General features: G+C 45.0%; 1 protein-coding gene across 3 annotated transcripts in view; it reads left to right on the forward strand.

The window, feature by feature from the left end:
* Opcml (opioid binding protein/cell adhesion molecule like) overlaps positions 1 to 18542 on the forward strand; it is a 1098377-nt gene that overhangs the window by 493135 nt on the left and 586700 nt on the right. Inside the window, exon 1 of one of the 3 annotated variants that reach the window (XM_074066320.1) lies at positions 13516 to 13660. The exons of the other annotated variants lie outside the window; for them this stretch is intronic. The gene's annotated coding sequence lies outside the window, so the exon portion shown is untranslated. Of the gene's footprint in view, positions 1 to 13515; positions 13661 to 18542 lie in introns of those variants that run through there. 3 annotated transcript variants of the gene reach the window in all.

Raw genomic sequence — 18542 nt, forward strand, 5'->3', positions numbered from 1 at the left:
AAAATACAGATAATAAAATTGGCACTACTAAAGATGCTAGACATCAGTTGATATATTTAAAGCATTTAAAACAGTGGTTGGCACACAGAAATCAATGAATGTGGGCCTGTTTCCACTGTTATTAATCCAAATGGAAAAATGATAAGAATGTATGTCTGAGTTGCATGAGAGAAGTTATGAGTTTCGGCCCAAATACTCAAAGGAGATATGCTTCGTGTGTGTGTGTGTGTGTGTGTGTGTGTGTGTGTGTGTTTGCAAAAGATTTTAGCATTCTGGAAAGTGAGAGCACATGTTGGGTGTCTTGCAAGTTTGAGAAGAGCAATTGCTCTGAAGTCAGAAATGGAATTAATGTCACACACACACACACAAAACCAGAGGCTGATGTGAATAATTAAGCCTCCTAATGAGAGCATTAATATTTCCCCAATAGATTGATTTAGTGTTTCTTTCTCTGGGATCATTGAACAAACTTACCTGAGCTGGTCATCTATCTTGATTGCTCAGGACAAACTGTAAAGGGGAACAAATAAGCTGGTAGATCACTTTAGGTTCACACTGGAAAAACCCTAAGAAGGGAACACCATATCCAGAAAATTGTGAGCCCAGGAAGTGATCCTGAGCCGTAGAAGATGGAAGTGAAGACTCCAAAGGAAGTCATCACTGGGCTCTTGTTAGGCTTTATTGTTACATTAAAAATGGGCTTGCTTCTTCAGCTCATTTCCCCAGCATGGAATGTGCCCCAGAAGCATGTGTCTCCAAGTATACTTGGAAACTGAGGCCGACTTTTCTTGAAGCATAAGAACACACGTGGATGGAGTAATGTTATCAATACAAGCAAACAACTGGAAACTGGGGTTCAACCAGAGTAGTACAATTAGGAGGAGATATTTACTTACGCAAATGAATTTATGGTATTTGGTGAAATGGCTCACCCTATCTGAATGATAGCTAATCAAGTCCAAAGTTCTTAGGGTGGTCAGTAAAGAAGGGAAGATCACTGACAAGAGTAGAGTCCTATATATGTGTATATATAAGTTATATGTGCATATATGTGTTATTTGTGTTAATGCTTGTATGCAAGGGAGCAATAAGGAAAGAGGGTCAGGAGAAAGGATAGCAGGATAGCAGGTACTGCCCCAGGAGGTGCTTGGAATCTCCTCAAAGGACTAAGCAAGCTCTCTTTTAGAGCCTTCTGGTTAAATGAAGCCCACACAGGATTATAGCCCTTTTGACTGGAAATAATGGAGATAAAGGATTTCAATCCTAGCTGCAAAACCCATTCATAGCAACACCTAGATAACTGTTTGATTGAGCTACTGAGAAAAGATGGATGTATTGGAGTCTATCTTATCCATGCGACTTATGTCTCCAGTGCCTCCCCCACAGTGAATGCCTAAATGCGAGGAGGGTACTAAACCCTAAATACTATGCTCCCTATACATGCCTACCAATGACAAAATCTAATCCAAAAATCATCCACATAACAGATCGGCAACATTAGCTGAAGTTTAATTTATAAATGAGAATAAAAGATTAACAATATAGGATAATTATAAATACACTGTAAAAATTATGTGAGTGTTCTTTCTCCTTCCCCTTCTCTCTCAACCTCTCTCCCTCCTTTTCTCTACATACCTTATTTTTTTGTCTTTGCCCTTCTTTTCCTTGTGATGATGTGAGATGAGGTGCAGTGCCACTGCAGTGAGATGAAGTGAGGTGAATGGTGTAGACATGGTGATGCAGTGTTAGGTTACTATGCAAAAGTTATTTTGACACAATCAGTGCAATACCTCAACAGTTGCTGTCATAACTGAGACGACTAAGTGACTAACAGGTGATAGCATATACATTGTGCATATACTGGACAAATAGATGATTCATGTCCCATCCTGGAGAGCTGGAGAACAAGAGAGTGTGAGATACCATTATGCTATTTTAAATAGCACACAATTTATGAACTTATGAATTGTTTATGGCTGGAATTTTCCATCTGATATTTTTGGGCTTTAGTTGACTATACATAACTGAAACCACAGAAAGTGAACAAAGAAATAAGAGGACACTTACTGTATGCTGCAGAATGGCAGTGATACCTTCTGTGCTCCAACTTTCCCTTTGGGTCCCAGCTACAGGGAGATACACTCTTAGAGAGGGAATTCTGGGGGCTGTCCTTCAGCCTGGCCAGACTAACACTTCAAAAGGCCCTCACTGATGGAAAGTGAAGGATAAGAGTGAAACTGGCAAGTAGAAAAATTCTGACCTCATTGGCAAGGGAGTGGATCAGATTATAAAACTGTCTGTAATTGTCATAGCCACACACACACACACACACACACACACACATTATGCTATTGATGTTACTGCCTCACCTTCCCATGCAATTTCATAGGTTTCAAGAATTTTCCCATTCATTCTCAACACACTTTTATTGTGTGTTGGATTTGCTTTAGACTTTACACAACCCTTCTAAACAGGTGTAATGGTGTTATTCTCCAAGACGCTAAGAGCCATAAAAGTTAAATCATATGAGGGAGAACATACGATTTTTGGTCTTTTGGGCCAGGCTAACCTCACTCAGAATGATGTTCTCCAATTCCATCCATTTACCAGCGAATGATAACATTTCGTTCTTCTTCATAGCTGCATAAAATTCCATTGTGTATAGATACCACATTTTCTTAATCCATTCGCCAGTGGTGGGGCATCTTGGCTGTTTCCATAACTTGGCTATTGTGAATAGTGCTGCAATAAACATGGGTGTGCGGGTGCCTCTGGAGTAACCTGTGTCACAGTCTTTTGGGTATATCCCCAAGAGTGGTATTGTTGGATCAAATGGTAGATCAGATCAAGGGCAAACACAACAATGGGATTGGACTATGAGCACATGATAAAAGCGAGAGCACACAAGGAAGGGGTGAGGATAGGTAAGACACCTAAAAAATTAGCTAGCATTTGTTGCCCTTAACGCAGAGAAACTAAAGCAGATACCTTAAAAGCAACTGAGGCCAATAGGAAAAGGGGACCAGGAACTAGAGAAAAGGTTAGATCAAAAAGAATTAACCTAGAAGGTAACACCCACGCACAGGAAATCAATGTGAGTCAATGCCCTGTATAGCTATCCTTATCTCAACCAGCAAAAACCCTTGTTCCTTCCTATTGTTGCTTATACTCTCTCTACAACAAAATTAGAAATAAGGGCAAAATAGTTTCTGCTGGGTATTGAGGGGGAGGGAGAGGGAGGGGGCGGAGTGGGTGGTAAGGGATGGGGTGGGGGCGGGGGGGGGGAATGAACCAAGCCTTGTATGCACATATGAATAATAAAAGAGAAAAAAAAGTTCAGGCACCAAAAAAAAAAGTTAAATCATTTGCTGAGGAGGTCATAAGATTAGTGTATGGTTGGCCAGACACGTCCATATCTTCTGACACCATGACCAGGGCTTACTCCACTGTGTCAAAATGCCAGGGATGAGACTCAGCTTGCTTAGCATCCTCAGCCTTAGGTCCCTTGACAACATTTTCAGTCACTGCAGAATCTTCCACGGCACTAAGAGGTGACCTAAAAAGGTCATGTTGAAACTATGGCAATGGCCTGCCCTGACCTATGAATAAGTTCCATTTCAAGTAATTGGTAACCTTGGAAGTAATTGGAAACTGGTTATTCAAGGGAAAACCGATTATAAGCCCACAGGGGCAGGGATTTCTGTCTGCGCTCTTCACTGTACTCAGAGTAATGTCTGCCACATAGGTTTTCAATAAATATTTTTATAAGACTATGAATACTTAACAAAGCTATAAATCTTAAGTCAATTGGAAAACATATCTGTTATTGAGTTCTAGTAAGATAAGATCATCTAGCACTTAAACTTACTAGGTTTGTTAATGTGCTAGCTTAGGACCACATTGCGGTAAAAGTGCGCATTCTATACGCACTTTGACCATCCCAGGAACCATGTCCTATGCATCTTCAAAGGGAGGAGACAGCTGGAAAGACAGTGTCATCTCTCAGCATCACCTATAATTCTTTGTTCTGGGGTATGTTGTTGGTAGTAACCATAAGCCCATAAGAAAAATGTTTGTTTCCAAACAAGTAAGTGCCACAGACAAAGGGGGACTTTCATTTCTTTTCAAGGCAACACTAGGGATAGGATTAACTAACCTGTAATAATGGAAAGTTGCTCTTTATCCTGTGGGCACTTTCTGTCTGTTTAGAGTATATGGTTTGTGGCTCTCAGTACCTTTTCTTTGGTGGGGTTTGAGACATTACCCACAATACACCAAGTAGCCCTTGCCATGGAAAGTAGAGTGCAATGGTAAAAAGACCGACTCTAACATTATTCTGCTTGCACTTGAAACTGACTCTCACCATTTGTTATTTGATCGAGTTTGTATACTCCTCCTCCTCTGTGCCTCAGTTTCTGCTCTGATAAAAATGAGCCTAGTAAGCACATCTGCATCATGGGATTTTTGTGAGAATTAAAATGAGTTAATTATACAAAACATATGAAGGTGCCTGGCCTAGCATGAGTCCTCGGTATGTATTCTAGAGTAGTGAGCATCCTTCTGGAGTCAGCAGGATGTCACATTCCGGAGGAGAGGTCAGTCTTAGCTTCTTTCAGAAGCCTGGGCCTGCAAACCTGTGCAAGTTGGTGGCCATGGTCCTCCCAGGGTATCCAGGCTTCTGAACAAGGACAAATAGGGCAGAAACTTTCCCTGACCATGTCATGTTCCAACACAGAAATTGAGCATGTCTGATTCTCAGAGGAAGCCTGGCTAATATCTCCCAGGGGATTCTTCACATTCAGAATTCAGACAAATTGCTGCTTTTTAATTAACAGAGCCCCAACAACTCTGTTATCTGTCTTCTCATGAATCTATTTTCTCTCTAATCCCTTCTCGTTTTCCCACCCTGTCTACTTCCGAGCTGTAATCTTTCAAGCTTCTCCCTGAGGAGAGGGCTCTGGAAGGAAGGGGCAGAGAGAGGAGGACTGGGTGGTGGAATGGAGCTCAAGTGATGGATGACTGCTTGCAGTCCACGGACAGCAGTCGCCCAACTCTGTTTACAGCTGCGGGGCACACACCCCAATCCCCTGCTGAAGCACTTGTGGACTGCAGTGTCATCCGTGAGCTGGGTGTTATTAAAGAGCTGGCAGAATTCCCTTAACAGTAGTAAGTGGAAGAAGCACTTGGGGAGGGATCCCAAATATCTCATTAATTTAAGTTTAATAGGACAGTTATTGAATAATAAATAACCACCAAATCAAGGAAACATATTTATCAAGGACTTGTGCCCAGGTAATTAATGCAATTGTGGCTTCTCCCGTAGAGAAGCTGTGCCTCAGCTGTGTCCATAGCTACATTTCTGGGAAGAGATCACCAATGATCCTGAGAACAAACCCAGAGGAGTTCGCAGCTCTATCTTGTCCTGTCAGCCCCCCAGGGCCTCCTGTGCAGTACAGACTGAGGCCACCCATTTGCTGAGCCTGTGACATTCACAGTGGGCCACATGAAACTGTGATCTGGTTTTGTCCTCTTGAACATTCTCCACAAGGCCTGTGTTATAGAAATGTGTGATATGATCACCTTGTCTCAATCACCAGTTCAGATCTGACCTACAACTCTGTTGGAAGCACTCTTGGTTTCCAGAAAACAGCTTCTTTCCAGCTTCACTCCCAGCAGGGCATTTTAAAATGGCTTTTGAAAAAAAAAATTCTGAAGATAAAAATATCCCCTTCCATTCTCCTGCTCCTAACTTATTAGAACAATGCCTAAGGCAGCAGGGGTGGCACTGGCGGTTCTGCTTATGATGGGTCTGGAGGAGTTGATGTGTTTATGAATATTTACGTCTCTGGGAGGAGACTGCTGTTAAGTAGGATGATTTGTTTTTAATTCTGTAAATTTCCTCTTGTGGCATTAAAATGAACTGGGCCATAAGATATGCCAAGGAAAGAATTCCAAGGGGTAGGAAGAGTGGACCACTGTGTGGGGTCCTTAAAGCCTGTACTGCACAGAGCCCCAGATACAGTAGACAGGAAGGAGAGGAATGTGGGTGCCATGTCAGATGTCGATGCCTGGCATTGTTCTGAGGTTCCCTGGTCTCCTTTCATATAGTGCTTTCTGGCATAAAACAAAAATTTCCTGGTATTGCAATCTATTAGTAGAGGACAAGGGACAAGAGGACAAAAGGAAGGAATTCCTGGCTCATTCATGTGAGAACAGAGTGAGCACATGGGAGAAGGCTGCAGTCTGAGTCGGGCAGGACATTCGGCTTTGATATCTTCAGTGAACAAGTTCCTTCACAAATTTGTTCATCCATCATTTTCAGGCTGTCAAAAGGGAGCTATTGCTTTCTCACTGGGCTCTGTATCTATGCCACCTCCTTCCAAGACACTTAATTAAACATTTACAGTTTTGGAAATTTTTCAAAGGTATCAACCAGGTACAAACTAGGTATGATGTACTCCTTTGATTTTCCAGGAGAGTCAAATAAGTCCCTTGAGAACACAGAGCAAGAAGAGAAGCAAAGAGCAGACAAATTCTCACACAGGTCTCCAGGCCACCCCTCAGGCTGGTGTCTCCATAGCAGACAGATACAGACATCTCAGCTCTCAGCTTGGTCCCATGTCCCATGGGACCAAGAAACATTGCTGTTTTTCCATGACATATTGTCCCTGCAGAAAGCACCTTGTAGGCTGTGTATGAGAGGAGGAACTCCTGCTGATGGGGGTTTGGCTCACCCTGCACTTGGCTATGGGCGGCCATCAGAAGCAGGTGACCGTTGAGCCATTACCATACCCTATTTTGCAAGTTACTTTGCAAAGAAGTCTTCCTTTGGCAGGCTCTCTACCATGATGAAGATGTCTGATAGTTGGCAGGCTTGGGCACGTCTGTCCACTAATTTAGAAAAGCATGGGTGAATGTCTCTTAACATTGTATGGGATGCAGACATCAGTGGACACACATAGTTCCCTCAAGGCAATGATGGAGTGATGGCGTTCCTAATTGAGCAGGGAGGGGAGAATGACAGAGACCACCTCCCAGAACATAGTTCTCTAGCAGGTAGATAGTGCTCTTGCCTTGGCCGGGCAATGGGACCCTGACCCTTTATCTGTCACCATCTATTTTAGAGAAGCAGAATTCTGCACTTCTTCTTGTGTGAAGATAGTGCTGCTTTACTGAACAGCTGCTTCTCTTTCGGGGATGTGGTCCAGAAGCCTCTGTATTTACAGAAGGGATGAGATAAAATAATCTGTGACTGTCCCTCTGAGGGGCTGGGCCTTTGTGCATTCAGCAACCATGAATTATGGAGCAGCTGAAATAAAGCTTTATACAAAACTGTAGAAACACAAAAAGCCTGCAAAAGTGTTTCCTTGGCTCCTGAGGAGCCAACCACCTCCTGAAGAAACCACGTGCACATGTGACATGATGTGTCATGATGTGACAGGAGTTAAACCCCAACTTGCCAGCAACACAGATAATAGAGCACAGAACTAATGGCAAAGCTGCTTAAGGAACCCCAGGCGCTCCTCAGCATGAAGGACAGTGATCAGACCTGTTGGCTGGTCTCCTGCATGGCAGGCTGGTAGCAGGTCTTGGACAAGAGCCAACTTTTTTCTTAAAGATAATTTTTGTGGATTCTGGCAAATTCGATTATTCTGTTTACAACAGCAAATGAGAGAGCACAAGAAAGAGAGAGAGAGAGAGAGAGAGGAGAGAGGAGAGAGGAGAGGCTCCTTTTGGGAACACCTTGTGGTTTTCAGATTCTGCAGTTTGAGATGACAGGGCTTTTCTCATCTTTTGCAGCTTCATAATTGTTTACATCTTTTGAACTGTCCTTTGACTTTCAGCACACAGCCTCCAGATCAGACAGCCAAGATTCAAAGCCTAGCTCTACCATTGCTAGCTCTGTGATATTGGGGAAGTTGCTTCACTTCTCTGTGCTTCAGTTCCTCATCTGTAAAATAAGGATGACAATAACACCTACCTCCTAGACTTGAGCATGGACTAAAAGACACATGAACACATAGGCAGATTGGCAGAGAAACTGCTCAACGAATATGTCGTGTTAGCCTCTGAAGTCTGGGCTTCTGCTCTGATGAGCTTCTGGCCAGGGGTGTGTCTCAGTCCTCAGCACTGGGCTAGCCTGTTTACCCCTCCCCTCATATCCTGAACTCTCTGCCTGGTTATCTTATCCACTCTCAGATCCTGGTGTGTTCTGCACCCTAGCCAGGCATATCTTATAAAGGATTGCTCATTCTGCCTGTCACTTATCTCACTTCTTAGCAACTTTCTATGCATTTTCTTTGCCTTTCACCTGTACATCATTGTCTTACTCCTTTTTTGCAGCTCCCACCTCTAGTGGGAGAAGGCACATGGGTGCACACCATGCGTACCCACCCTCACCTCCATGCATACATGCATGTGCACACACCCAGACACACATGGCCTCTCTCTGCTGCACTCTGACTTCAGCTAGACCTGGCTCCCTTGTGGAAGCCTTTCTCGATCCTCTTCATGTAACAGCAGAGGTCTTGGACTCCTCCATCATAGCATTCAATTCACAAAACACTAAATGTCCGCATCTCCAGCAGGATGGTAAACCTGATGAGAAGAGTCATTGTTGCACCCCTCATCCCAGCACAATGCCTGGCTCCTGGAAGAGGGCTGGGAAGTATTCATTTATTAATTGAATGCACAAATGAATAAAGATTCCAACAGATACATTCATCCTTCAATGTATAGATCTACCCCTTTTACTGAAAGTACTTCCTGCTTGCAATTATTTGAGATCTATCTCTATGAATGATTGTCTCTCTTTCCCCCATTATTTTTTCTGTCCTTTTTATTTCTGTCCCTTTCATAATGCACATAAAAACAGCCACACATAATCACTCACAATTGGGAGCATCATGGATGGACAAGAATGCCTGAGAAAAAGGCTCGGCATGGGCAAAGGCGACTCTGTTTGGCAGAATGCACACTGTCAAATCCCCCGCCCACCAGTGCTGGGGACTCTGGCTCAGATCCTCCTAAAGCAATATCACAACGAGGCCGGAAATCTATTTTCCTGGGTGTGCACAGCTGTCACCTAACACTTTGGAGAACAGCAGGCGGTTCATGAAGAAGGCAGAAAGGGAAGGCTGGTTAATGTAGGAACTGAGGAGCAGAGGGGCCTGGTGAGGCAGAGGCTCCGGGTCAGCTTGGCTTCCACAGAGAAGGAGGTAATGAGAAGAATGGTTCCTTCAGGCTGGCATGGTGGGGTTTCATATGTGCTCTCTCATGGTCAATTCCAGGGGAAATTTAGGCCAGTTTCAAGTCAAAATAGGATTTTTCTAACAGCCAGCACAGAAAACTGCACCTGGACGTGCAATCCCAGCTGGGCGCTCCCTGCCTCTTGCGTTCTCTCCGGTAATAATGATTCTCAAACAAGAAGAGAGTTGATGATGTAGAAGATGGAAGGGAATCCATTTGGGGTTTGCTTGCGCTGTCTTTGCCCCACAGGAATCCAAATGTGTTTGTGTCAGGCACGTATGCTGAGGTAGCTGGGGAAATGTAGAAATGTTGCCTCAGAGCAAAGGCAGGGCAGGGCAGCTGTAAATGTTCTACAGGAAATCTTTGCTGTGTGGAGCCACATTTGGGGGACACTTGCTTTTCTCTGTGAATCTCACCCTCTAATTACTCCCTTGATAATTCAATTACAGTAGCAGGTTGACACCAAAAATAGAGGGGGCAGCTCAAGCATCTTCAAAATTAAATACATCCTGTGACAGGAAGATAATTTGGCTATACTGAGACTTCTGCACCAGTGAGTAGCACAGGAGTCCTCTGATCCCTTTAGAGACTAGGCAAGGTCTAGCCTTTGGCTTTCCAGAAGAATTTAAATGCACAGCTATCCTGGAGCTAACTATAGTTGGGACAAGGCACAGGGACATTAAACAGAGCACTCAGTAATCCTGCTGTGTGGAGCTCCATGAAGCCAGCGTGGGGGCGAGCCTTTGGATTAGAGACCCTCAAATGACACCAGGTGGGTAGGAACAGCAGCAGATTCCTGGTAAGTGGGACTCTAGCTTGAGCTCCTCTCTTAAGCTCTCTCATCCTGTCTGTGAAGTGATGGTCATGACAACTACCCTGAAGGATGGCTGAGAAGATGAGAATCTTCTGTTCAAAGATCTGTGATGTGTTCATCGCTGATAGGAGGGCTGTGTGTTTTCTCACTTTTCTATGCTGTACACACGAGGCCATACGTATGCACTAGGCTGCCAGAACCCTTCCTAATGAACCTTAGGAAAGGTGACCTGGCAGGGAGGTGAACAGCTGAGGGCTACCCACTTGGCTGAGGGCATTCCTGGAGGGTGCAGCTGGGCCAGGCCCCTGGGGGCCCACTTTCATTACAGGGAGCCAGGCAGCCTCTCCGCATTTCCCTGGCACATGTGACTGTGGGCCTAATGGTGGTGATTAATCAGCGTCCAGTGAGGTCAGCTTTGGACCATGTGCTGAGGAATGCATTCGATGAGGGGGATAGAAAGGCCATTAGCCAACAGGACTGCATATTGATCCAAGGATGAAGGTCTTGGGATTTGGAGGCAAGTCAACAGCCCTTCTTGTGGAATGCCAATTGTGATGCCCTCTGGGAGAGCTCTAGCCCTTAGAGGGCTAGGAATATGCTGCCCTTTGGGGCAAAGGGGCCCATAGGGAACCTCTTTACCAAACCCAAATCAGCCTCAGATTGATACAGAGTGAGGTTGGAAATGCTAGGACTTTTCCACTCTTAATTCACAAAACTGTATCCCCGAGGTTGCTGCCCACTGTGTAGACAGAAGACAGTTAGATTGAGCAACCGGGGGACTGCCCTTCAATAACACAAAATGAGCAAGAGCAGAGGGTAGGTGGGACCCCATTGCTGAAAGACACAGGGCATGGTGTCTTACTCCTCTGGAAGCTCCTCCTTGCTTACCTCTTGCCAAAACAGTTTGAAGGAAATTTGCACATGCAGAAAGAAAGGGCCAAGGTTGGCAGGGGACTGAACTCCAAGGTGGCAGTGGCAAACAGAGAAAAGAGAAGAAGTCACATCAACAGGCAGATCCAAACCACAAGGCATCACTTCAGTTTGAAAATAGATTCAATCAATATTAATAACAGGATGCTATCACCAAAGATTTATTGATATATTGAGTACTCACCATGTGGCAGCAGTGCACACCAAGTGCTTTGTAAGCACCAATTTTATTGTCACAACAGCCTTAAGAACTGGGTACTGTGGGCTTTCCCACAGACAGATTAAAAACCAAACGCTGGCACATAAATAAGTAAGCCAAACGGAGAAAGTGCAAATAACTTTTCCAAAGTCACAGCTAAAACCATACTTGGGAGCTCAATAAGAACCTGGGATTTGAACTGCTGTCCATCAGTTAATCCTGTCATTCGGCTTTCTTCCTAACCTGCCGTGTTTCTGTCTTTTATAAGCTAAGCCTCCATAAAACTTTCAGATTCCTTCCCTGCTGAGCTCTACCAGGAAAGAAGTTATCCTGTCTGGTGTTCCTTTCCATTCTTTGTATTATGAAACCTGTGCCTTATTAAGTTGCACAAACCACCTCCCTGTACTCCACCCTTTCTCCTCCTGTGCTGGTGGTGTTTGTGAATTCCCCACTGCCTCCCCACCCCTCAGCAATCCAGAGACTGTCCCTGTAGAACACACTCTGTCAGTGGGCACAACATGGGTGCCTTCCCACCACTCCATGCAGAGCTAATCCTATCTTTCCCCATTCCTTCCAAAGTCAAGTCCTTGTTTAGGCACTGGTCTCTCCTTCCCACACACATAAGCAAGAGTTAAAGCATTGCTACAGAAGCCAGAAGCGTAGAACACGGATTTGGAAAGACAGGAGGGGCCAATCAGGGGAGGGCTTTGGCTGACAGGCACAAGAGTTTGACCCTGGGAGGGGGTGGGGGCAGGGGGGAGAAAAAAAACAAGAGAAAAAAAAATAAACAGGGTGATGCTATTAAAAAAAAAAAAGAGTCTTACCCTAAATCAAAAAGCAATAGGAAATGATTGAAGGTGTTTGAGGAAGAGACCCGTGTTTTAGGGAGGTGAGTTAGGGGCAGGTTGAGTATTAGGAATGATTTGGGGAAGACTCTTGGACCAGAGGGATGCAGTGTGAGAAGGAGGTGATGTGAGGGAATTTTTATTTAAGAAAGTCAGACCGTGTGGTGAGTGCAGGGAAATGCAGCACCTTCCATCCATCATTCCGGACTGAAGAGCAGCTGAGGATGCCAGTGATCCAGGACATTTTCCATGTGACTGGGTGAGGAAGTAAGGAAGTGTGCGGGGTTGCCCCTCCCAGACCCTCAGGTGATTGACAAGTCTTCCTTCTAGGCTGTGACATCTGCCCAATGATTGCCAGCTCAGGCATCTAAAAGTGACAAGAAGAAGGTCAATGAGGCCATGTCACTAGGCTGGTTCCAGCATATGAGACACTTCCTGTAATGACCAGCCTGGACTTTGGGGGCTCTTCTGTATACTGAAAGCAAGTACCATCAATTCCTGTTCATGGTCCCAGCCTTACCCCTGCTGGGTTTATGTACAGTAGCCCCTCCTTTTCCATGGGGGATATATTCTAAGACCCCCAGTAAGAGCCTGAAACCCTGGATAGTACCAAACTCTCTCTCTCTCTCTCTCTCTCTCTCTCTCTCTCTCTCTCTCTCTCTCTATTATGTTTTCTTCTATACAAACGTGATAAAGTTTAATTCATAAATTAGGCACAGCAAGAGATTAACCTCAATAACTAAAAATAAAACAGAATGACAACAATATATTATAATGAAAGTTACTTAAAATGTATGAATTTTTGTTTGTGAACTTTCCATTTAATATTTTTGGGCCATGGTTGACTCAGGGTAACAAAGTCAAAATCAAAACTGTGGATAAGGGGGACTGCTGTACTTCCTGATTAAACCATTCCAGCTGAGGGCACAGTGAGTTCAGTGAACCCAAATCCTCTGGCAAGGGCTGGAGGGGTTCAGACAGAGGAGGCAAAGATGAGGGAAATCCAGTATCTCCTGATCTAACTCACTCCTCCCTGCACCTGTGCGGCCACCTTGGGCTCAGTGGTTCTGAGACAGAGGGACTCCGTGGATGTTGCTGTTACCTTTATCCTCCCCTTCTTTTCTCTGTCTCTCTGGACCCCTCCCCCTCCCCCAACCTGTGGAAATGCACTGTGAACTCAGGGGGAAGGTCCATGAGTTCTGAAGTCTGCAAATGCAAATGAGAAAACAAATCCCCTTCAGTGGGGAGTGGGAGGGGCATTTGCCACTTTACTGCTCACTACCTTGAAAGGAAAGAGACAGGTGTGGGGTCCTGCTGATTGCTGATACCATTGCAGCTGAAAAGCAGCATGAACAGGCGGGAGCTTTGTAGCTCTCAGTCTGGCACCCTTGCCAAGATCACAGGGACCTGGGGGAGGAGCTGTTTCAACCAAAAACAGCAGCAGGGTTCTTTTGGCCTCTTTGGAGGCACATGGTGAGTCAGATGAATAAGGAGTAATTCAACCTTGACTGTTACAACCAGTTTTTAGTTCTTAGTTTTTAGTCTTGGCCTGCACTTTAGAGAGCAAAGAATTGTGGGGCTTAACCAGCCCTGCCACTTGTCAGCTATGTGACCTTGTGAAATGTAAGTAATCTTTCTGTTGTAGTTTTTTTCATCTGATATAGCTCCCATACTTGGACTTTTAAGAAATTAAATTATACATTGTTTAATACATTTGGCCTTATATCTGCTAATATATAACTCAATTTTAGTTATATTTAGAAACATATTTAAAAATCACAAATCCTATAAAAGGATCAAAAGTCCTAAGAAAGGTCAAGACAATGGATAACCATAGTCTACTGACAACCCCAGTGTTTGTGTTTGGTGTTGGTTAGCTATCCACTCTGAGGTAGAGAAATTATTGTTTTTTCCACATATTTTAGACAAAGAAACAGAAGCCCAAAGATGTTTTACAGGAGTGTGAAAGGTAAAACGAGGGACAGCTGGGAGTGTACTACCTGAGCTGCAAACACCACTGGGGTGGAGAGTGTAAGGTACTGCTGAATAAAGACCACGCCATGTGTGGAAAGGAAAGGTTTATTGGTCCAGACCACAGGGCCGTCACTCTCAGGTTCAGAATAAGGTGGCTTGGTTGAATTGATAGTGGGCTTTATAGGAGGGGCCAAGCCATGGGGGAGGGAGAGAGTCTCTGGTCTCTGATTATCTGTGATCACCAGATGGAACAGGTCGACATGCCTGGCTAGTTGAGTAACTGGAAGTTCCTGAGTTGTTTTGCAAGCTGAGAAACAATCAGGAAGGGAGAAACAAGCAGTCATAAATCAGGGGGTCTGGTTTTAAGGTGCTAGCCTCGGGACGTCCTGCCTGCCCCAAGAATGCCAGGGACCTAACAGAGAGGCTAAAGGAAAGTGATTCTTACCCAAGGTGTACTGGGGCTACATTGCTGTGTGTGTGAAGTGCCAGTCGGGGCTCTGCCCCAGCTGTTCCACTGTGCATGGCCTGAAGCTGAGAAAGGCCTGGTTCTATTTGCAGGTGTGTAGATGAATAGTAAAGGCGGTTCCCAAGTTTTCTGCTGAAAGTGGAAATTTCCTCTAGGGAGACTTCACATCCTCCTCCTAGTGTGCACAGTTGGTGCCTAGGGGACTAGCAGGCTAAGTTGGATCCCCAAGCAGCTAAAAGGGGCAAGAGCATGTGAGTCACTCCCTGAGATGGCAGGTTATCTTAAATAACATAAACTCTAGCTCTTTCTAAGTCTTGGCCCCTTCCCTGCCCACCCAGCTAGCATTGCACCCAGGGCAACTTAGAGGATGAGTCTGCTTTCCTTTGAAGGTAAGTGCTAATTTACAAGGTGGTAGTGACCTTAGCAGCACAAGAGGGTGATGAGTCACAGACAGCTGAGTTCCTTCCTCTTCTCCAGCAGGATCTGAGTTTCCTACCCAGCAGCTGTGGAGGTCTAAAATTGACAATGAGCTGAGTATAAATTTCACTTGCTCCCTGAGAAGGTAGCAAAAGAGGCCATGTGTAAGGGGGCAGGTGCTCGTACTTTCCCGCCAGCCTGGAGCCAAATAAAAGAGAGTCCAGCCAGGTCAGAAGAGAATCTTAACCTTAGCAGTGACATTGGAAGTCATTCAGACCTCCCACTTCTTAAGGCCAGAATCCCCTTTTAAGGACCCCATGCAGTTGGTCCTGTAGCCTCAACTGATTACTTCCAGTCACAATGAGCTTAGCACCTGTAAAGTCAGCTGCATACCATTCTGAGTGGTTTTTTATTTTTATTTTTTTCCCAACATTAACCTTGCCTTTGGATTCCCATAACTCTTGCCTGGTGCACCTGATTCTGGGAGTAAACACACTGCATCTTTCTCCTCACAGTGTGCTCAGGGGTATTTTGAAGTTTGTTCTGTTGACCCAAATGACTTCCATCTTTTCTCTAGAATTCCCTTTCCATGTAAGTTGCCATTCTTTCTGATTTTTGGCCTTTCACTGTCCTCATTGTCCTCTTCTAGGACACTGGTTAAAGTCAGCATCCATTGGGCCTTGGTAGAGTGGTCAGATAGAACTCTGCCATCTAAGGCAGGGGGCTGAGAGAATTCAGACACTATGGGGAGGGAGGACCAAGGCTGCAGCCATGAAGCTCAAAATCAATATCATAAGCATCTTTGCTTTGGGAGGGAGCAGAGTGTAGGAACTGATCATGAAAAAGGAAGAACAATAGATTTGGGACAGCCAAGGAACCTGGTTTGTCCCATCCTGATAAACCAGGTCACCTTCCTGGTCTACTCCCATGTAGACATATGCTGCTGGTTTTCTTCCAAATGCAGGACAAAACCTGAGTCAATATCACCATATTAGTCTTGGGTTGTTTTTCCCAGAGATCAAGATTGTTCTGATTCCTAATTTTGACTGTTCAGGCTGTCACTCTGCATTATGTGGTTCATAGAAAACAGTAGGATGCAGTCAACATCTCTTCTCGGTCTCTTGTTTCGATTACTTACAGAATAGGACAAGGCCAAACCCAGACCTTGAAACATATCCTAGGGCTTGGCACCTTTAGACATGCTTAAATAGACCTATTACAATGTTTGGTGATTGAATATGAGTTCAGGAGAAGATAACAAAACATAAAAGAAATACCAGATCACCTAATTACAGCATATGGGCATGTAAACAAATACTAACAATAAAATTTAACATCTCTTTCCCTAGACCATGGAGAATATTTTATTGACCTTTGCAACCTTGGCAGTTAAGCAGTGCCTGGGCACATAATAAGAATTTGCTCCACATATAGTTTTAAAAAATGGACACACACACTTCCGCCTCATCCTGGGAACGAAGAAACCCCAGGGACCCTGCAAAAGAACCATCATTCACCATCCTTCAACCACTCCGAGCCGCTGGCCTCGCTCTTCTCTTCTCCACCCTCACTTGGCAAGTAGACTTTGAGTCTTCAGTTTACCAAAGTCTCAACTACCTTGAGAAAACCTGGTCTTCCTGTGAGGTGCTCCTTAGGAAGCACCTCAGGCTGGGCACTTTAAACAACAGAAGGTTATTTTCTCCCAGTTCCAGAGGCTGGAAGTCCAAAGTCAACATGCGTGCAGGGCAGGGTTGGTTCCTCCCGAGACCTGTTTCCTTGGCTTGCACGTGGGTGGCCACCTTTTAGGTGTGTCCTTACAGGGCCTCATCTCTGCTGTCTCTTTGGGTGATCAAATTTCTTCTTAAAGACGCTAGTCACAGTGGGGCTAGGGTGCATCCTACAACCTCATTTTAGTTTAATTATCTGTTTAGGAGCCCTATCCCCAAATGAGGTCACAGCTTGAGGTAGAGCATATGAATTTGTTGGGGAGGGTGGGTGCACACTTCATCCTACAGCAGTAGGGCACAAGAGGCCAGGAGGAACTATGTCTGAGAAAGAGAAACTATAGGGAATTAATTGCTCAGTACTCCAGCTGGGACCTGTTTGGTCCCCATCACCACACTCCTGACTTTTGCTCTTCATTGGCCTTTTCTATCTTGAGGTCACCATGCTGGGGTGCTCTGCCTGGGTTTTCAGGGCTCAGTTTCTCTCTTTTTTTCTGCACCCTTGATTCAGGCCTGAGCCTGAAGATGGAACTTGGTGAAGAGAGCCAGGATCCCACATCTGCAGTATTGCTTCTGCAGCTGATGGAGTAGAAAGTCTCTCTAGGAAGAGGCAACATGACAGACCACCCAGTGCCTGCCTTCCCTGCTGGCTGACAGAAGCCAGAGTGGAGATAATCTATGAGCTGCATACCAGCCACTTGCCCCTCCATATAAATCAGGAAGGGATAAAGCATATTGAGAGCTACTCTCCCAGTGCATCCTTCTGCCCGCCTATGGCATTATCCATCTGATGGTGAAGGTCACCTACACCTTACTGGGGAGAGGGACCTTGCAGAGGAGGCTGAGGATCACTGCTAAGAACTTCCACTGTACCATGCTGGAGTTGAGAGCATATCTCTGTGGGTGCCTGTATGATCAGGGTATGTGTGAGGGTACAAAAGAAATGATCCTGGGTTCAGAATGGAGGGTTTCTTCAAGTTAACACACAAGCTATCCCCCTTATAGGCTCATTTCTTATGCCTCAGTAACAATAAAAGAAAGAAAGAAGAGAAAGCAACTTTTTAAGATGCTATTATACCCCAGTCACAGTTCTAATGTCTGATGGTGTGATATTCACCAAGGCACTGAAAGTAGCAGTTTGACAAAGGTCACGGGGTAAGAAGGAGATAGAGCCGTCATTCAAATTCATCCAGTCTAACTCCAGATCCTATACTCTTTTTTTTTTTTTTTTTTGGTAGTACTGGGTTTGAACTCAGGTCCTCATGCTTGTTAAGCAGATGCTCTACCACTTGAGCCACTCTGCCATTCCTTCCTATGCTTTTAAAATGCTGCTCACCTATGAATAATCCTTAGGCTTGTTAAGCACTGGGCCTACTGCTAGCTACTAGCTTTCCAGCTTCCTGTACATGAGTACATGAGCTGGCATGCATCCTCTGTCTGTCTCTCTCCTTCTCCTCATTCTCTCTCTCTTTCACACACACACACACACACACACACACACACACACATGCATGAGATCCTCTTCTAGATAAAGTACTGCCACTTGCCTTGAGATAACTGCTCATGATCCACTGTTCCAAGGAGAACCCCAGCTTCATGTCAGAGAGAACAGAGCCTGGGCCTCAGGACTGATGGATGATGGATTTGGGCCCCCTCCCACAGAAGGCGCTGCCCCTCCCCTTCCTCAGCACAGTCCTGTGGTCCTCCCCAGGCAAGCATGCTCCTCTCCCCCACCAGGCCTACATTAATTGCCATATTTGCTTCCGGTCACACTAAGCCATTTTCTATTAACAAGAAGTTAATAGAGAGCGACAGTTAGACCTCTGTTTTTGGGGACTGATGGCCAGCCCACATCTGGCATATGTTAGTGAGCTTATCCTGGGCAAATTCCTTAATTTTCTCCATCACAGTTTCCTTCTCATTA

The sequence above is a fragment of the Castor canadensis genome, chromosome 2 (genome assembly GCF_047511655.1).
Source record: "Castor canadensis chromosome 2, mCasCan1.hap1v2, whole genome shotgun sequence".
NCBI classification, from domain to species: Eukaryota; Metazoa; Chordata; class Mammalia; order Rodentia; family Castoridae; genus Castor; species Castor canadensis.